Genomic DNA, 22,082 nt, shown 5'->3' on the forward strand with positions numbered 1-22,082 from the left:
AGTGGTGGTGTCTATTGAAACAGCTCTAAGTCTACTAAATTCATTCATTCCTTTACTCATTCATTCACGTGTTCATTCATGGGTGATTTAAAGGGCTGTCATGAAAGGACATTAGCCACACTCCTTTTGTCACCATCATTTCCTACAACAAATACAATTTCAATTCAAGCTCTCTAATCTCCAGTCCCAACCAGATAATCACCCCTAACCCATTTCTATACTAAAATTCTAGAGATACCACTGCATTCATCTTTCATAAACATTTCTTTTTCAGGCTCTGGGCTTGACACTGGGAATATGGCTAAGATCAAGCTCTGGCCATGTCTTTATTTTCAGGATTGTAGAGTTGAGGGAGTATCTACTTTGACCAAAGTGGGGATAAGATGGAGTTAGGAAGAGAATTCTGATTTGTCAAGATTCTTAAACTGTGAAAGATCTAGTAAAGAATCCAGAGTATAGACATCCCTGCATATTCTCTATTTAGCAAAACTAGAACTTATAACTGTACCAGATACAGTGTGCCTTTCAGAAATGATAGTTAACAATTATTGAGCATTTAAAAATATAATGGTTCCTGATTTACATGCATCTAATACTGATTCTGTGAAACACTCTGCAAACAGATGGAAACTTTTGCAGTCAAGACAATTGCAACTTTACAGAGAGGTGGAATAACTTGCTCCAGATCACATTGCTAGTAACTGGGGAAGACAGGGTTCCGACCCTGCCTCTCTCTGGCCCTAGGCCCTATACCCATAACCACCATTTTGCATGAGCTGTTGATGCCACTAGTTTCACTTATCTTCACATTTGGGTACTCTTTACAATGTAATAGTAATTACTCTGGAGGAGTCCTCTGTGATATAAGGAAAATAGTTTTTGACTGAAAATTCTGTTCTTGTCTCAGCACTGCTAATTAGCCCTGTGAACAAAGACAAGTGTCTTCATATCACCACCTCTCAGTTCTCTCATCTAAAGTAATGCTGACATGGAACTTAAGGGTCTCAAAAGTCCCCTTCATTCCTAAAATTTGAAGCTTTAAGAAAAATATATTCTAAATTAAGGATTATATATTTTAAATTAAGGAGTATGTTATAATTTAAATTATAAGTCTTAGTCTACAATGACATGTTCCAACTTGAGTATGCCTTAAGGGAAACCCCATAGAATTTTTGTTTCATAGAAGGCTTTAAAACGTTGATTTTTTAAAAATATAATCTCAACTTTAAAATGATCTCATTTCATTCACCCTTTTCAAGAGAATTAATTCAGCTTTGGCAATGCCTTGGACTCATAAAGCTCCTCTCTTGAGGCTGAGTAGAGATAGGTACTTTCTGAGAGGCATCTGGACACCTCCCTTGACATTTACGACATGTAGGTAGTGATGATGGCCAGTGTTGATAGGAAATAGAGTAGCAGAATGCAGGAAGGTAGGAGCGAGACAGGTGGTGGCAGAAAAGAAGGTGGGACCTGCCTGACAGAATGATACCTCCAGCTGCCCAAGCTCATTATCAGTGTTGACTTTGCATAAGAGAAACAAACTTCACACATATTAGTCAGTAAGTGGCTCCTGATTTATACACAACTGGTACTAACTCACTTAGCCCTTTTTCTGGCCTTAATGTCCCTCTTTCTCCCTCTTCTCTTGCTCCAACTCTTGCCTGCACCTTCTTGAATCCATGCCTAAATAGTAGCTTAGAGTTGGGGGATCCCTACTTGGGCAGGAGTGGAGACTGAACAAAGTTACAAAGAGAGCTCTGATTTCTTGAGTCTCTTAATCTTGGAAAGACCAAGAAAAAGTATCCAAGATGATGATATCTGTAAATATTCTCAGTGTGTAAAGATGGACCCAGAATCTGTATTAGATACTTCTAGTGTTAATAGCTAACATTTATTGAAAGCTTACTAAGTGCCAACCACTATTCTAAAGAACTTATATGTACTAACCCACTGTTTCTCTGAAATTTCTATGAAATATGAACTATTATCCTATATTATAGGTGAAGAATCTAGGCACTAAAAAGTTACATAAGAATTGGATTACAAACTCAGGCAGTCTGGTTCCAAAGTCAGTGCCCCTAACTGCCACCCTACACTGCCTTGGTGTAGAAATTGTTCCCTGGAAACCCAGAATCCATCTTTTAGATAAGGAAACCAAGGCCATCAATGTTCAGAGTCTTGCCCACATCCACACAGATAGTTAAAAAAAAATAGCCAAGAAAACCCTAACATCCAACTTCTAGAACAGTATTTCTCTTATCTTTTGCTCACTCTGACAGGGTTGGGAGTTGGGGACATCAGAGGGTAATGTTTTGAGTATCTTGTTTGTACTTCCTGTAGAACCTGTTTCATGTCCTTGCCAGTTCTGCTGCTCTTCTCTGGGAAGTTCTAGCTTTCCTGAGATATGGCACCCAAAACATACTCTGGCTAAACATCTCCATCAGCAGGGCCCAGGCAGAGGCCCATTGTCCTTTCTAAGACAGTTTGCTCACTTTTTAAAAGAACCCAAAAAACCATTTGTCCTCAAAGATAAGACCAACTGCCACCCTGAGCAGAACTTGCCCCAACTTGACGAGCATTTCTTTTTCAAAATTTCCTTCTCTCCCTCCTTCTCCATCCCCACCCCACTCCACACATACACACACAGACCACAGTGCAGGTGCTTGAACCAGACTGAGAAGGCCCTAATCCCAGCTCTACCACTTACCACCAGGTGGGCTAAGCAAAGTTACTTAATATTTCTGTACCTCAGTTTCTTCCTCTGAAAAATGAAGATGATAAACCTTACAGGGTCATTGTGAGGACCTAATGTGAGTTAATACCTATCAAGCACTTAATGTTAGCTATTGTCATAGGCAACATTAGTTCTCCAAAGTTAATCCACCTTGAGAGGTGATTTACAACCCATGGTCTTGCTGAGAAAACTTTTAAAAATTTTTTCAAGTTCAATAAATACATAACAATTATACATCTGTGATAGTCCAGGAGAGCCCAGCATCAGCTTCAGTATTCCAAGATTTGGGCCTCCCTGGACTTTCTATCCATGTGACCTGAAGATGTGTCTTTCATTTTACTAGCATTCTGAAGGTGAGTATTAAATGAAGTATGCACATACACGCAATACTTGCTAAGGAAAAACAATAATTCTCAAAGGTAGTATATTTATGGTAAGGTATATTAAGAGAACAAATTATTCCTCTCTATATAGGATTATCAGCACAGAGACCCAGATCCACAGTGGAGGTGGCATGGCACATTACTATTTAGCAATGCCTGCTAGCTTCTGTCGGTTGAGCTAGTTCCAAGCTTCTAGACTCACCTAGCTCATTATCCTACATACAAGCCAGGCCCAAACTCTAAAATTATAGCCTTTTTTAAATTTTTCTTTTTAAGCAAGATTAGATTCTTCAGCAAGGCATCTCTCACCCCTATGTTAATTTCTGCAAAGGACCAATTGTAAATAAAGGCTTGCATAACTCCCTATTGCTGTACCCAGTCCCCAGTGAGTCAGTCAATGGAGGTGAAAGATATATTTTCCAAGTTATGTTAATTTTGACATTTCATGTGACATTTTCTTTAGAAAAATTACAGCATGCTTTGTTTTAATCAAATAAAACATTTGTGTACATGTACTTTTTTGTGTGTTTTCTTTAACTTATTAACATATCATAAAATATACCAAACAAAATCATAATAAACTTACTTAGAGGTGTTTAGCCCTCTCAATAAATTCATATCTATTTGTTTCAAACGCTTTATTTTTCTGATTAGACAGCAAAATGTCAAAATCAATAACCACTTGAAATATATAGTGTTGGCCTTTTAAAAATGAAACTATATCTGTTTAAAGCTAAGAACCATATATATTTAAGTCAAATAAGAGACAGGAAGCTGCAACCAAACTTCTTACATTCCATCTTCCTGGGTAGTAATTTAAATTTAAATAAATTTTATTTAAATCAATTCCATCCTAAATTATGTGCATCACTGCACTCATTATGAATAGCAGATGAAACAGATTCAGATAAATAACACTCAAAGATTAGTAGGATGAATAAAAGAATTGTCATCTTGTTCTGATTAGTCAAAGAAAACAGCAGGGAATAAGTAACCATTTGGAGAAGTCTGTGATGTGAAAAGTGACTTTGCGGTCTCAGAGAAAGGACATAACAGGAAGAAACTCTTCAAACTAATTTTTGTTAAATCAATCCAATCAGATTTTCTAGACTTTATATCAATTCATTTTACTTGGTGACAATCAACTTAAAATTTTAAAATGAGGGTATATAAGAAGAAATCCAAATATAAATGTCTAAGAAGTTAAATGAATTATTAATCAGCATTATGAAATTTCAGCTTGTTTCCACCTCATCAGCCTATTCTTCAAATTCATATTTATCTTATAGTATGCTTCAGGTTTTTATTCTAAGATACCATCGCATTAAAATCAATAATAAATCTATATGAAATAGTCATATGAAGTTCTGACTTATAGAAAGCATTCAGAGAGAAATTATTTTGGCATAAGGATGCCACTCATTTGAGGCAATAGAAATTCAGACTTCTATTCTGCCACAGTTACAGACTGAATATGGATATTTATAAAATAAAATTAATATAATGGCATTTTTCTTTATCATCAGCACCAGAATCTTATTTCATTGAATTTACTTCCATTCTTTTGCCTGTCTTTGACCTTATGTGACCTGATGGCAGAGACAGACCATCTTTTATTTGTTCTGGGTGTGGTCTCATCCATGTTGGGTAGAACAGCAGAGCAAAGCAGGATGCACGTGTATGATCTAAACAGAGGAATGTCAGCAATTTTATGGATTTTATACTCAGTCATGCTTCATATTAATTTCCTGCGATTTATGTCTTAATCCTTAATTGTTCTTTTTGCAATCAGCCACCAGTTGCAGATAATGCAGGTCACAGTCAGCTTAGTCTCCCATTCCTAAGCCGTTCTGCACATTTGCCAATGACATTCAGAACAGCAGCCACCAAAGATCACAATAGGCACATAGTTGGGTAAAGAAAGTTGTTTTAGAGCTGTGGTTCTTAAAGTGTGAACCGTGTACTAGAGGCATCAGCATTACTTGGGAATTCGTTAGAAATGCAAAATCTTAAGCCCCACCTTAGACTTAGTGAATCAGAAAGTAGCGTCCAGCAACCTGAGTTTTAACAAGAACCAATTGATTCTGATACACTTAAGTTTGAGAACTATTATTAGCGATTCCCAAACATCGCAATTCTTTTAAAATGTATGATATGTTGATTTTATCACAAAGCTTAAAAGAACCCAAGATAATGTTCATATTACATTGTCTGGTATGCAGCTATGAAACATTAGGAAAAATGAATGTTAGATATTTACGGGTATTTTAAAGAGCATAATATTTTAAGACACAACCAACTTTATATTTATGGGCTTGGAGTTTGGATGGAGAAAGGACATAAATTCCTTTTCCAAGACCTACAACCCACTGAGGCAAAGGCTCCTGGGGAAACAATTTCTCAGAGTCCCCAGAGATAAGGCTACCATCTCCTGGCAAGAGAAGCTTGGGGACAAGGGCAGGAGCTCAGGCCCTGGGACATTTGGATCATCATCATAGTGGGGTACCTATAACACTGACCCATTCTTTCATTCATTCATTCATTCACAAAATATTTAATTGAAAACCTGAACTCATTCATGTCTGGTAAAAATCTCTGGTCTTATAGAGTTTTTACATCATTGCTGAACCAGGCCAGGAAGAATCAGAACTGACCTATCGAGATGGGTTAAATATGCATGCATTTTTAGTGGAGGTAAGACACCCACTACCCTCCTCACTCTTGTCCTTTTCCTCACTCCTATCCTTTCCTACAATCTCTCAAAAAGGGTGTAGACGCCAGCCTCCAACATGGAGTCTGCCTTTCCTAATGTTTACTAGTGCATTTAGAGAATCAAAGAATTTATCTAATATTTAATTGCTATGAATGAATTCAAGAATATGTTGATTTTATCACAAAGCTTCAAAAAACTCAGGATAATGTTCATATTACACTGTCTTGTATACAGCTATGAAAAATTAGGAAAAATGAATGTTGGATATTTATGGGTATTTTAAATGAAAATGGGTATTAATAAATGAAAAAAACAAATAATGAGTACTTTTACTCTTTATCAGATTTTTTTTTTAATTTTTGTTCCTTGCCTGAGTATAGCCTGCGTTGTTGTTAGGGTTTTTTTTGTTGTGCTGTTGTTGTTGTTGTTTTATTTTTTTTTAAACACAGTATTGTTTTTATGGAAGTATTTTATAGTAATATTAATTCATAGCCCTACTTTTTCTAAAAATAAAGTTAGGCCATATAGTAGCTTCCAATAAGAGACACATGTGTAACACATTTACTGGGATAGAAATATATTTCCAAAGTCATAAAAAGGAAGAGGAAGCATATACTCTAGTCTCAAAGGCTAACATGGTAACTGCATGATTATTAATTTGGTTTCTGCCACCAGAAAGATAAGACTAATTCAATGAGTTGCTCTTAGAATGGGAAATAAGGAAACTAGTTATTCAGAAGGGATTTTTCCCCCTAGTACTAAACCCCAAAATAAAATAAACCCATCATATGATGCCTTATGAAGGAAACACTATAGGATATTTAGTCAATAACTTTAACAGTTTTATAACAAATCTGGTCTTTGTGCTCTCTAAAAGATAAACTCAGTAATGAGGATTCTGGAGAGGACTAAATTAATGTTGCATAAATATACAGCTTTTTAGTGATCTAATATGATACAAGGATAGCTCTTAAATGTCACTAAAAAGTAGAAGGATAATATGCCCCTTAAGCAATCCTGACTAAATGTCACTTTTCTCTGCTTAGCTTTTGAAAAGAATGAAATAATTGACAATCTAAGGTTATTCTCCAATTAGAATGCAGTGTTAGGATTTTGTGTTGCTGATAGAAGACACATAAGCCAGTTGAAAACCCTGCCCCAAACTCTCTGCTTTTGAGGGAAGGCAGACTGCAGAATACCTGAGCCAAAGTCAGAATTTTCCCTCAAGAAACATCTTTTCCTCTATTCTAGTAACCAGTTGAGGTCCCTGAAGAAACATACAAATCTGCAGAATTGTATGGGATTCATTTTCCCAGTAGCAGTGCTTGGGCAGAGCCTGGTGTACATAAGCTTGACCTGGAAAATTTTCAGAGCAGGTATCATCAATTTTGCCACTCAGCCATAGAAAAAGTCCAGTAATATTCCTGTGGAACATTTGATTCTGAACAGCATAATTTCCTGACATGCCTGCCAGAGTGAATTAGCTAAGCACTGTACAGCCAAGCACCTGCATAACTTGACCTGCTGCATGGAGCTATCGGAATTCTAATGAATGACCACAGAAGGCAGCAGCTGACATTTGAGCCATTCTTTCTGGCAGAAGATAGTAGGAACAATTGCTTATAGAGAACACCCATAATACATGCTGTTAAAACTATATCATAAGCATATAGAGGCATATCTGTATGATTTGCAATGGTAAAGGGGCTTGTGTTCTAGTAGTGAAAAAGTGATATCCTTGAGATTATTGTTATTATATATAATATAATATAAATTGTTGAAAAGGCAGCAAAAGAAGGGTAGAGTCTTTAATAATTAGGGATATTAAGAAGATCAACTATGAAGATCAACAGTAAGGATTGTCTAATGAGTAAACAGGTTTGAACTGGTTTGTAGGGCAATAAGATTTCCCCCCTTTTTAGCTACCCTCAAACAAAATTTCCCACTAGAGTGGTGACTCCCAACCAAGGTCTCCAGGTTCTGGGTAGCTATCACCTATGTTCAGACTGCTTTGTGCCAAAGCACATTTATCCTGAGACACACAAGACACTCTCATGCTTGCCACATGAAACAAGAGCACGAGGAATGTCATTGTCCTTCTGCTGGGTTCAGCCACATCCCGGCCCAAATGTCCCTTTCTGCAAACACTGAGAGACTGGGATCCTGGTGCATGTGCTATCCTGCCCAGGAGTGGTGCATCCTGGTCTTTACCCCAAACCCACTGTAAGACTAGGACTATGAGCCATCAAATAAAACTTATTAGATCTCAGAGAATGTTGTAACAATTTCTTGGAGAAAACACCAAAAGAATTCCCCCTTCCCCCCATAGCTATAGGCTGGAAGGGGATAAATCTCCATAATTTATCTCTGACACATTTTCCTATAGATTATTGATCCATAAGTTATTTCCCCCCTTCCCCACTCTTTTTTGGGGAACGGGAATTTGTTTTGTTGTTCCTATAGTTGATGTTTATAAAAATTTGGTGTCAGTTATATTTTAAATACTTGCTTGATTTGAGTCCATTTTGTCTATTTATTTATTTACATTAACTTTTGAACAGGCATAAAATTCAAGAGGTATAAAACAATGTGCCTATTCTCCCAAATACCCAGTTCAGATCTCTAGAAATATCCATTGTTATCAGGTTCCTTATGTATTCTTAAGATTTTCTATACATGTATGTTCTTTAAAAAACAATAAAAATAGCAGAGTATAAAAATTTTTGCATTTTGATTCTTTTTATTCAACAATATATCTTGACAATCACTTCATATCAGTACAATCAAATTTGCTTCATTCATTTTAAAAGTTACATAGCACTCATGGTTGGATTATAACTTAATCAGTCCCTATTGGTGGACACTTAGGTTGTTTCCTTTGTGGTTATAAATCAAAGGTGAAGTTAATATCCTTATATATTTGTTTTTCCCTGCATATGTGAGTATATCCGTAAGGTAAATTCTTAGAAGTAGAATCTCTAGTGATAGGGTAAACATGTTTAACTTTAATAACTATTGCCAGATTATCTCCCAGAGAGGGCTGTAGTCATTTAGTGTCCCACTACCAATGTTTCTGAGTGCCTGTTTTTCCACACTATGGCCAACCAAGTGCATATCAAACTTTTTTATCTTTGCTAATTTGATAAGTGAAATTTTTTTTATCTTTATACTTTTAATGAAAATTTTACTCCTCTTTTCTTATTTGTATACCTCAAATTTCTTTACTTGTGTTGCATTAGCTACTACCTCCAGAACAACATTAAATAATCATGGTGAGCATGAATATCCCTGACTTGTCCCAGGGTTTCATGGGAAGGGGCTTGATGCTTCCCATTTAGCATGGTTTTAACTTGTGGGCTGAGATATACATATTTTGCTATGTTAAGGTGTTGCAGAAAAATCAGATGGTGAGAAATCACTACTCAGAGAGTTGGAGAACTCAAGTTTATTATAACAGCAATTCCAGAAGAGCTAGCGCTCTGAAGACCCGGGCCCCAAGCTCAGAGGTAATCTTACTTTTATAGGGCTTATCCGCGAACAAGCAAAGGGGTTACATTTGTTATCTAGACGGAACAAACAAAGGGGATACATATGTTATCTAGACAGAACAAGCAAAGGGGATACATCTGTTATCTAGACAGAACAAGCAAAGGGGAGGTTGAGTCTTCAGTTGATCTTGAGGTCACCCTGCCCTTCAGCCTATGAGGCAAGCACGTTTACAAAAACAGAACAAATTGCTGATTACAAGGTTAGCCATTTGAGTGGAAAATTCCTCTTCAAGGAGGTATCCATCTACTTAAGATGTTTATTATTTATATATTTTATCAAGAATGGTGCTTGAATTGTTTCAAATGCTTTTCGCCATCCAATTTCATTCTTTTTAACCCTTCTTACCAACTCAGCAGCATATCCTATCATTTCCGGATTTAGTATTTCTCTTGTCCTTGGGCATTCAATCAACAATTGCCTCTACCCTCATACACAGTGTGGTGAATATTTCAGAGCTCCACCCAGATCCCTTCACTCACCTTGCGGGTGCTAAAGGCTCACGCCGGCATCACTCCCTGGAAGTTTCTCTAGGTCATAGTTACTGCTTAGCCCTCGACCAAGGTTGTATCCTGACTGGTACATGGGTGCAAAGGGGTCCCATGGCCTCAATTGGGGACAACTCTGAAGGGTCATCCGAATTCCAGAGCTCTTCATAGAATAGGCTGAAGCCTTGGGTTGCAACTGCATTGTGAGTCAGCTCCTCGTGTGTCCTAGTCCTGCCTTTCTCGCTTCCTTACAAGTGTATCTTTTATTAGGAGTATTTCTTAATAAACCCGCATATGACTATCTGTCTCAGAGTCTGTTTCCAAGGACCCCAATCTATAACACATAGAAGCCTGTGAATTCCTTTGCGATAGATATTTTCCACTTGTTCCTCCACATCTTCACTCTTTCCCACCTGGCTTGCTGCTCCATGAGGCACACTTGTTGTGAATTACATTAACAGGGCTCCTGTGCCCTCTGGCTTTCTGTTGGATTTAGTCAGTGGAGTGTCACAAAAGAAGATCCAAGGGAAGGAGGTGACTAAGGTTGAGTATTCTCTCACCCAGTTTTGTTGGGTCATTTGATCGATTGAAGGTCAATAATTAGCTGAACTGTTTTCAGCTTTCAAATTGCTCTATGTGACTCTGTTCTTCTATGTTCTGGCAACATTTGTCTCCTTTTATCCCCTTGAACCCAGAGATGGTGAAAACTCTGTTGCTACTATCACTTGTGGTTCTACACTAGCCACGTTTTTTAAAACCAGTCTCCATTGTAAATAAATCCACAAATTGTACAGGTTTTACTGTACCTTCTATTTCCTTTTAGGACCAAGATTAATATACACCCATAATGTGTAAGGAGCAAGCTGGATTCCCTCATTGCTTCTTGCCTATACCAGCAAAGTTTTAGCACAGAACATAGGAAGAGGGTGAAAGAAAATATTAATAATAGTAGCTACTATTACTGAGTGCTTACTATATGCCAGGCACTGCCAAATAAAAAATAAATCCAGACTTCCTAGGTAAGGAGAAAGTTCATTTGAAAGGATTGTTATAAGAACGGGAGATGGGGGAAGAAGGAACTAAGGGGAGAGGTCTAGTGCAATGGGGAGAATTCTTTGACAATGAGATCTGCAAGTGTCTTATGTGTTATGCAAACAAACAAACAAACAAACAAACAAAACAAAAAAACAAAAAAAAGTTAACAGAGATGGGTAAACAGGCTAGGAAGAATCCAAAGTGGGAAAATAGGATGAAAGGGTGAGAAGGCTGATGTGTAGTAGATCGGAGAATGACCCTGAGGTCAACCTATTTTCCAAGGAGGTTGCTAAGGAGGGGCTGTACTAGCTCAGGCTGAGAATAGGTCAAAGTTTAGGGGTCTAAGAGAAGAGAATCCTAACCAAAGCTTGGTTAACAAGCATTTGATTACTGGGGGCAAAACAGTTCAGCCAATTATTTATGAGGCAAAGAATGTGAATTTGCAGGGTCTGTGGCCTTTATTGTAGGTAAACGAGGGAACACCCATGGATCTTATGCAAGTCCTATAAGATAAGGATGGTTCTTTGCAGTAAACCATCTTTCAGAACACAGTGGGTTGGGGATTTCTTTAACCATTGCTATTTTTCAGGATCATAGGGCTAGGGTAAAATTCAACACTGTCAGCACTAATCTAAGAGTTTTACATGCATTATCGTATTTAATCCTCTCAATATCTCCAGCAACCTGGTTTCAAAGGTACCAATAAGACAAACTTGGGCAGTTACTTAACTTCAGTTTCCTCTCTATAAAAAGGGATTAATACAGCTCCAACCCCATGGGGTTGCTGTGAGGGTTAAACAAATTAATACACACAAAGTGTTTATAAACAGCTCCTAGTGTATAGTGAGTATTCAATAAACGTTAACCATTATTACCATTCTTATTCCCATTTGTGAATAAAGGGAGGGTAAGTAATTTACCCAGGTTGATAAAGATTAAAACCTACCCAGATTGCATGCTTTTATCCTCTCTCTATTGCATCCCCAACTGGGAGAAAAAAGGATAAAGTGGAAGAAATGTTAGACAAAGCCAAGATAGATTTTCCAGAGTTACTGCTTACAATTCAAGAAAAAGAGGAAGGAACTGAATCACTTTATTTTTCTCTAACCTGAGGGCTTTTTGAGGCAGTAGCACAAAGAAAACATTTTTACCTCCTGGAATTATTGTTTTGCTGCCAGCAGTCTGCAGTCACCCTCAGCTGGCACTGGGGCAGCAGCCAAAAGTCCCTACCTCCCTTCCAATTTATCAAGCCCTCCAGAATCTCCCCATTCTGTTCTGGGTAGCCCTTTATTTCTAGATGGAACAAGGCCATAAAATTCTGCAAAACTGTTGTGATTTATTTTCTGACAGACCAATTAGCAAGAGCTCTCTAAATACATTATTATTGTTTTGTTGTTATTGTTATTAACATATTACTAAGCTTTAGTAATCTTGTTTCTTCTGTTGCTCTACTATTTTCTAGGGAGAATAAGATAGTGGAAATATCTAAGACTCTTCTCCCTCCTCCTCAATTTGACCAAGTTCTGCAAAATCTAGAGCCTAAAAAGTGCCACTTGGTTGTCTTAACCTAAAAATAAAAGGCCAAAGTGAGAGGCAACAAGCATCTATTTGAGACAAAAAAGGAATAGCTATTCAAGAACCACCAGTTCAAGAAGAAACCCAAATAGTGTTCCATTAAGAGGCAAAGGCAAGGGGTATTTATGAGAAAGGGAAGGGGAACAATTACATTAATAAAAGAAAGGAATTTCTATAGTGTAGATAAGTAGCATAATGACACTATTTCTAAAGAATGTTTCCAATTTTCAGTTTTTAATATTCAGATCAATAGTCATCAGTCCTGTAGTCATAATATCTGCTTTCTTGTTATCTTTGCAGTTATTTGGGGCACATGTTGCTTTAGGCCCAGTCCAAAGGTTATTTTGCCCTGTTTTAACATTCCAAAGGTTTGAGGCATAAGACGTGCATGGCAGTTTCTCTGGGATGGCATTCTATTTATTCATGCATTCATTCATTCATCCATTCATCATTTATTTATTTATTTATTTATTTATTTATTTATTTATTTTAATTTATTGGGGTAACATTGGTTAATAAAATTATATAGGTTTCAAGTGTACGATTATAACACATATCTGTATATCACATTGTGTGTTCTCCACCCAAAGTTAAGTTTCCTTTTGTCACCATATATTTGACCCCCTTAACCCTTATCTACCTCCCTCCCAACCCCAGTTTCCCTCCGGTAACCACCAAGCTGTTGTCTGTGTCTATGAGCTCTTGTTTATCTTGTTTGTTCGTTTGTTGCTTTCAGTTTTGTATCCCACATATTAGTGAAATCATATTGTTCTCAACTTTATCTTTTCTTATGGCTGAGAAGTATTTCTTGCATATATGTATCATATCTTTCTTTATCCAATCATCAAGGGACACATTGCAGCATGAATAACATCGCAGTGAACAAAGGGGTACATATATGTTTATGAATAAATGTTTTCAAATTTTTCAGCCTACTCCATTTTAAAGTGGTTTCATTTATATTGTTTTTCATGGTTGGATATTAATAAAAATAGGAAATTATTGTTAATATTTTAGGCGTGACCAGTGCTATATCTATTTTGTTACCTGAAGCCAACCATTTTTAAACTCCTAATTCTCTATACAGCAAAATTATTTTCAGTAATAATCATGAAACCAAATTAATAATAATGACTAGAATTTTATTTTATTGAACTTTGTATGTATAAAATGTGCCAGTAAAATAAATAAGAAAAATTACATATAAAAAAGAAAAAATGTAATGAATTTATTCTATTATATTAATTTTAAGGGAAAATATTAGACCTACATCCTGGTCTTTTAATGTTATGAATAATAACATTAGTGTTTAATTGTAATTAAACAAGAAGAATCTCAACTAAAATAAAGATATTCAAGTTAACTGATATATTTCATTTTATTTTATTTTTTTAGGCGAGGCAACCCTTGGTTGACTTCACAGATTCAAGGGCTTTGTCAGTTTACAATCCTTTATTTTTTATGCCTACAGCACCTGGTCTTCCTAGGTGGTCACCCATCCAAGTACAAACCAGGCCCGACCCTGCTTAGCTTCCAAGATAGGACAGCATGAGGCTTGTTCAGGGTAGCATGGCCGTAGACAAGATATTTCATGTATGAACAAAAACTTGTTAGCCTCCTGCTCAGATATTCCATCCTGCTCCAAGTCATGCATTTCAGTGTTTTCCCCAAAACTTTGATGAGATCAAGTCTATATAAAACCAGGCCTGGCCCATATCTGAATTCTCTCCACAAAACTAAAAGCTGTTTAGATATCAGAAAACGTTGAATAACTACTAAACAAACATATTTCACCTTGCAGTTCTAACTCAAATTAACGACTCTGACTGGTCATATATAAATAGAACTGAAGTTACTCAAGTTCTCTTTATCTTTAAAATCACTATGCCATGTTGTTCATTTCAAATCTATTGTTTAAATGCAGGAATGTTAGTACCACAAGGGTTTCAGACACAAACTGTCTTTCCCTTACCCTCAACCCACCCAATCTAACTCAAGGATTCGAAGCCATTAAGAATTTATTTTCAAAATACTTGTAGTTCAGTCCCAACATGCCAGGTGCCAATTGTGTAACTGGGAATTCTTTAACTGCCATTAGAATTGTTAATGTAAGAACGTTCAAAGCTGTAGAGAATTATTACGAGTTTATTTGAACCTGATGACATTGCCAGGAAGCAAGATCTCAAATTCTCCAGCGAATGACAGTTTGCAGTTTCTTCTATATGTTTAGAATTAAGGAGGGAACGTAAGGAAGATTATATGGGAGAAGGCAAGGCAGAGAAATCTCTATGATTGGATTACAGGATAGTAATGATATCATGTGCTCTCTTTAGGGTTGTTATTCCAGGGGTCTGAAAAAGAGGCATTTCAAAGACGTGTTAACTTAGATGCACAAAAACAATGGACAAGACTTGCTTAAGGTGAAAATAAACCTTTTACAGGCCTGAGACGTGACTACCCACCATGATCTGCCCAGTTAGAAATTTACGATCAGATCGCCCTGTGAGGTTACTTTCCGTTAGAGTTATTACAGAGCCTCCTTTTTTGTCCACAGAATCCAATATATATTTAAATATAAGTAGTAAAAAGTGCTAATTTGAATCTTATTTATATTATTCAACAGTATACAGCATTTGTCTACAGCTAAACAAAAAAATTTTTAGGCATAATTATTTTATCACTGACATTATTTAGAATTGCCAGCTCATGGTCAGATTGTATTATGTTTTTTTAATTCTTTACAGGTAATGCGCCTTATTATTGCCTGTGACCAGGGAGGGTCACTTCTGCTGCCTTACTCTTAGCGTTTGTATATGATTAAGTACATATGATTCAGATACTGGAATATGAATGCCCTTACTCTTGGGTACTACATGCTGAACTATTTAAAGATGAAGTTTCACAATGTCTACAATTTAATTTCAAATGGCTAAGATACACACACACACACGCACACAGCACAAATATATAGAGAATGATAATGAAAACATAGTGAAATGTTAACAATTATTAATATAGGTAGTGATCATTGTACTATTCTTTAAATTATTTTGATAATTTTTTACAACAAAAAATTGTAAAAAGTACTACCTTTACCTACTGGTGAACTCAATGAAAGAAAAAAAAATATATATATATATATATATACACACACACACACATAACATTTACACTTTCAGTTATGTTGATGTCAGTTTTTTCTCATTAATTTTCTAACATAAATATTTTAAATCAAATAATAAGAAGTTTGAATTCTTAACAAAGAATTGTCATTTTCTAATTTTCTGAAATTACCCAGTTAATGTAGAGATAATCTATAGTTTTTGATATAATGCTTGATTGTGTTAAATCAACATTGTGTTTAAAATTACAACGATGCAATTTTCTCAATTCGAACAGGGTTCCAGTTTGTTGAGTAGGGTATTGTCTATAGTTTCAAACCTTAAAAAAGACTTTCTTTATATAGCTAATTTGCCTAAGTAACAAATTTTAAAAACTCAGTTCATAAGTTTTCCATTTCATTATAGCCTTTTTATATTGCAGTACAAAATTAGTTTGTTGTATTAATTTGAAAATCAATGAACTTATTTTTTTTTCTAGTTCTAGTTTTGCCTTTCTAGTTCTAGTTTTGCTTTAAAAAAATTAAAACACTTTACTTTTTAGAACAGTTAAAGTTTACAGCAAAATTACACTGAAAGTACAGAGAGATCCCACATACACCTTCCACTGGACAGTCTCCTCCACCATCAATATCCTGCACCAGTATGGTACATTTGTTATAATCCATGAGTCAACATTGCACATCATTATCAACTAAAGTCCATAGGAGACACTAGGGTTCACTCTTGGTGTTGTGTGTTAAATGTATAATGACATATAGTCACCATTTAGTACAAAATTGTTTTGAACTTAATTTTTTAAAAATTAAAATGTTTCCAAGGTATTTTTTAGGAAGAATTAAGTTCTAGAATTTAAAATGTTAGTATATACTTTATACTATTAACAGAACTTCTAATTCTGTCAGTAAATTTTACTATAATGGACTTCCATTACACTACTTATTTTTGGTGTATATTAATATTACCACCATAAGCAAATCTTTGAAACTTCTCACTCTTATATACTTAGAAGTTTTCACTAAAATGTTATCTATTTCCACTTAATTCACTGCTTTTGAATATCAAATAAACAACAAATCCAGGTTTAGGTAAGGAGAGACTTTATTTGAAAGGATTAATGCAAGGAGCTGGGGTTGGGGTAGAGGCAAGGGACTATTGCAATAGGAAGAACAGTAGATCTGCAATTGTCCCAAAGATTAGGCAAAAAGGGTTTTCTTTTCATAGGGAGGAGTAAACAACAAGTGGGATGAAAATGGTGGGATATCATGACTGGATAGTACATCAAAGAGTGTTTTGCCCTGAGGTTAACCTACTTTCGGTGGGGCCCTTATGGTGAGGGTATGCTGCTTCAGACTGAGTGTGGGTAAAATTTAGGAGCCTGGAAGAAAGAGAGAAACTTAACCTAAGTTTGATTAACAAGTACCTTCTTTCCAATTTCATAGGCACATGCAGATCAGCTAGTCATTATGAAACAGAGAATGGAAACTTGGTGGGTCTGTGTCTGGCGTTACAATAGATAAGTAAAGGGGCATCTGTCAGTTTTATTTAAGTCATATGGGAAAGAGTACTTCTTTGCAACAAGTTGATTTCTGGAACATAAAGAATATAAAGAAGATTTCTTAACCTTAACCTGTTTTCCAGAATCATTGGGTTTAGATAATACTAAACATTGTCAGTCCCCCATTTTATTCAAGAAGAATCATACCATTTGCAACTGAACAATTCAAAGGGATCATAAATCTCTTGATCAGGTAAAGCAGAGTTTAAGAAATAGTGTCCTTAAGACTCTTGGCTTTGTTCTTGCAAAATTAGTCGAACCATCTATTAAGAGGTGGTGGCAAAGGTCAGTTGTTTTGGGGTCAGGCATATTAAAGAGACACCTATGATGAAAAAGAGAAGTAGTAATATAAAATGTTGTGTCAAAGTCTAATGGGTCGGTGGATGAAAATCTTTCAATTATGCAGCCCTTCGCTTCCTCAAAGAGAAGATACAGATGCTCCTGGCAATGCTGTCCACAGTCAGTTACCACCCATATAAGGGCATGCAAGACTTGAGCATTTTTTTCAGACTTCCTTAGTGGCCCAGACAGTGGCTTATCTAGAGAGAAATCCAGCTCATGCACAGAATGCTGCAGTGATGAGTCCTTTAAGTACATATCAAGTCATTAATTCTCAGTGCTTCTTGAGATCCTGGGTGAAAGGTTCAGCTATAAGGCAACTTAGAGTTTGAATAAGGATCTGAGCAGTAAGGTTTTAATTCTCATTAACACTAAGTAATAAGGAGGGAGAAAAATTGGAAATGTCAGTTTGGAGGATTGTGGCCAGATGCTGAAGAACAATTGAAGAATTGAAAATTTGATAAGAGTTGGCAATGAATGAAAGATGGCCAGATCCAGTCCACCTTACAGGTGGGCAGCGTGCTTTGGCTATATTTTTTCATTTCCATTAGTTACCTACAATTAACAAAAAGGTACAATATTGCTCAAAGACTAGGATAAGACTAGAACCTGATAACCCACAAAACTCTCAATAGCTACCCACTCCCATCAAAGATAATCCCTAAAAAAGATTCTTTTTTTAAACCACAAAATAGGGCTAGTTTCATTAGATTTGGCTTATTTACAAAGGTATAACAAGAATGAGAATTTACCATAATAGACTTTTTTTTTTTTTTTTAGGTGAGGCAACCCTTGATTCATCTCACAAATTCAAGAACCTTATTTTTTTATTTTTCATGCCTACAGCATCTGGTCTTCCTAGGTGTCTCATCCAAGTTCTAACCAGGCCTGACTCTGCTTAGCTTCTGAAATCAGACGGGATTGGGCTTGTTCAGGGTAACATAGCCATAGACATAACAGACTTTTTAAAGTTTGCTTTGCTGAAAGTTTTCATATGGAATCTCAGAGTAAACTTTTAAAAGCTTCTTAAGGCTAGGGAGCCATGCCAAGAATTCACCATTAGATTTAACCTATAGTATCTCTAGATTTGGGTGAATTCTTCTCTTTTCAAGGTCCCCAAAATATCACAAGATTCTCATGCTTGCCAGACGTGACCTTTCTTATTTCCCTATAAAACTGGAATTCCGTAAGCCAAGTACTAGGCTGAGTTTTCTGAAGAGGGCTTTGTAGGTACTAGCTCCATAAAATTAACCTTAGCTCCTATAAATGTAAGGTCATATCTGATACTATGACCATCATTCTCAAATATGACACTCCAGTTAAGCCTTAGATATACAACCCATATTTCTAATTATGTACTGCTAACAAATGAAACAACTTCTTAATCTATGCGAATAATTATGATGCATGAAAATAAGAATACTTGATAAGAAATTCTAAATTCTGGGGAGATCAGAAAAAGAGAAAAAGATAAATAATTTATCTCTGTTTACAAAAGCTTAATCTACTAAATTGTCATGAGTTGCTGATAGTGTAAAAAAAATGAGAAAGGGGCATCCACAACATTCCAAAATCCCGTAATCATTCTTCCTCAGTTCTGGGTAATTCTTATTTTGCTCTGTCTTAGGTTAGCAGTTTCATGAACCTATCAGCTTCTCTACCAGAAATCTAGAAATCCTAACTTAGTCCAGTGGTATGGTCTCAAAGTTATTTAAGCAATGCCATCAGAAGTCTGTACCCCAAAGTACCTGGAAAGGTCCTTTTATGGGTCTCTGTGACAGTCCCTTTTTGTTGAAGATGAGTGGGTACTCTTGTGAATTTTCTCTTATTTCTCATTTTTAACTTGACCCTTTTCTAGGCTCCAAATAAAAAATTGTTGGCAAATGTTTTTGGTAAAGCCTCAGTTTTCTCTTCTATGATTCTTCCCTGTGTGTCTCCTTTACAACTCACACAGAACACTTCAGTCTGACACCTTTAGTCACCAAATGTGCGTGGGGTTTTCCCCACACTAAGCAATTAATTCTCTGCAGCACCAGCTGGATGTCCCACAATTTAACTCAATTTTGACACTATCTACCTGGAGATAATGTCCCACAAGTTAAAGGCTCAGTCCTACAAGACTGCTCCCCATCCCGCTTCAGATGCCAATCACAGTAGGTTCCTAGGTTACCTACAACTTCTGTCCAATCTGGTTACAAATTGAAAGTTCCCACAACCCCCTCCTCAGGTTCTATCAATTTGCTAGAGTGGCTCACAGAAATCAGAGGAAAACTTCACGATCGCCAGTATATTAAAGGATATGATAAAGGATATAAATGAATACCCAGATGAAGACATACATAGGGCAAGGTCTGGCAGGGTCCCGAGCAAGAAGCTTCAGTCTTTGTGGGGTCAGGGTGTGTCACCCTCCCAGTGGATGTGTTCACCAACCTGGAAGCTCTCTGAACTCTGTACTATTGGGATTTTATGGAGGCTTCCTTAAATAGGCGCATCGAATTATTAACTCCATTTTTAATCCCTGTCCCCTCTCTGGAGGATGACAAATGGGGCTGGAAATTCCAAGCTTCTAATCATGCCTTGGTCTTTCTGATGAACAGCCCCCATCTAACAGACAGCCAGAAGCCCACCTAGAGTAGCCTCAATAGGACAAAGGATGGTCCTAGTGCCCTTATCACTTAGGAATTTATAAGAATTTCAGGAGCTCTGTACCAAGAACAGAGGATAGGGGCTGGGTGGAGGGAGACCAATATATATATACATTTTCTATTATCTCATAGCAAGCAACATCAATGCAGATTCTAAATGGAAGAGGAGAAATCATGAAGATATAAGCATGAAAAGTATTAAAATATAACCTTTCTGTTAAGAATTGAGTCCTTGGTGTTAGGAGAGGTGGGCTTTTCTTTAGTTATATTATAAGTTAACTTTTCTAATATGATAGATTTGGAAACAAAAGTCTATTGTTTTTCCTTCAAAAATTTTAATACTAAAAAATTCCAAACTGTCTACAGCCATGCCACCCTGAACAAGCCCAATCCTGTCTGATCTTAGAAGCTAAGCAGGGTTGGGCCTGCTTAGTACTTGGATGGGAGACCACCTAGGAACACCAGGTGCTGTAGGCGTAAAAAATAAAAAATAAGAGATTGTAAACTGACAAGGTCCTTATAATCTGTGAGGTCAACCAAAGGTTGCCTCGCTTAAAAATAAAATAAAATAAAAAATTCCAAACTGCTAAGATTCAGTTTTGTGCTATTAATGTTTAAATGTCTCAAACTGGAGTTTTCTGATCAACTTTTTAAGATTCAAATACAAGGCAAAAAGTAAGGAGAAAAGAATACATGTAAATAAAGAAGAGTAGTTTTCAGGAAGTTGAGAGCTGTAGTCATTTGGGGATCTTGGTTCAGCATTTATGTTCAATCAAACCACAGAAACAGGCCTATATGAAACCTAAACAAATTGAATCTAACTCAGTGGGAAGCTAAGTGATAAAATCTTGCAACTTTGTTCAGAGTTAAAACAAAGGGAAAGAGAATTTCCTGGCATCATGCCACAAAAACTTAATTCAGTATTTAAAAAATTCATCCCCACATCCCTATTATTTCTATCGACTATAAAGTATGTTTTTTTAAAAGAACATTATTTTTGTTCAAGATATTTTCCTAACAGATTTTAGCGCTCAAAAAAAGTTAGTGTTAGTATGCCATCTGTGTTCATCCCCCAATATCAGAATAGAGGCTGGCTACATATAGAGGTTCCTGGTACCAACAAACAAACATACATCTCAGTTATCATTGTTGAAAGATTTGATTTTAATAAAGCTGAAATTAAATCTTATAACAGGATTTTTTTTTTTTTATTGGTCAGTTAATAAAAGACCAAGCTCGGTTTGGTATACCAAATTTTCAAAACAATACTAATAAAGAAAAACATATCTAAAGTATTGTTCACCAAAGTGAGGACTGGCAAAAATAATTCTACAAAACACTCACCCAAAGAGTCCCAGGATCATTTCTAATCATAGGATTAAAGAATCCTGAATATTCTATATTCTTACTAGAGCTTCACAATGTACTTCACATATTAAAGGCTTTAAGAGGTCCTAAAATATAGAAACATCTTTCATTTTGTTTAGCACACTGTTTTCCAAATGTATTTTTTTCTTTTCTTTTGTCATAACAATAATTATCCTGCTCAACCAAATTTTGAAAAACATTGCTTTGGGAAGCACTAATCCAGAGAGTGACCAGGATGCTGAAATGTCTGGGAAATGAAAGAACTGGGAATGGAGGAAGAGAAGGTGGAGCTTGGACTCACATAGACCTGCTTCGAATCCCAGCTCAGCCACATAGAACCTGCACGACCTTTCTCATCTGTAAAATATTTATGAAAATACTGATCTCATAAAGTTTTTGTAAAGATTAGCAACAGGGTGCACAAAACATTTAGAGCAGTGTGTGGTTCATAGCGGGCAATAAAATGTTAGCATATTTCTTTCTTGTTATTGTTAAGCACTTCACCAGGATAAAAGACAGAAAAAAGAAGAAGGATAATAGTTGGAGAGCTTTCACATAGAAGAGGGAATTGCCTACTAC

The 22,082-nt window shown here is 36.2% G+C and overlaps 2 pseudogenes; one reads left to right on the forward strand and one right to left on the reverse strand.

The window, feature by feature from the left end:
- Positions 1 to 13,936: 13,936 nt before the first annotated feature.
- LOC120612613 (uncharacterized) lies at positions 13,937 to 14,055 on the reverse strand (annotated as a pseudogene).
- Positions 14,056 to 20,493: 6,438 nt separating this feature from the next.
- Positions 20,494 to 20,612, forward strand: LOC120612707 (uncharacterized; annotated as a pseudogene).
- Positions 20,613 to 22,082: the final 1,470 nt, after the last annotated feature.

Source organism: Pteropus medius, unplaced genomic scaffold (genome assembly GCF_902729225.1).
Source record: "Pteropus medius unplaced genomic scaffold, Ma_sr-lr_union100, whole genome shotgun sequence".
Lineage (NCBI taxonomy): Eukaryota > Metazoa > Chordata > Mammalia > Chiroptera > Pteropodidae > Pteropus > Pteropus medius.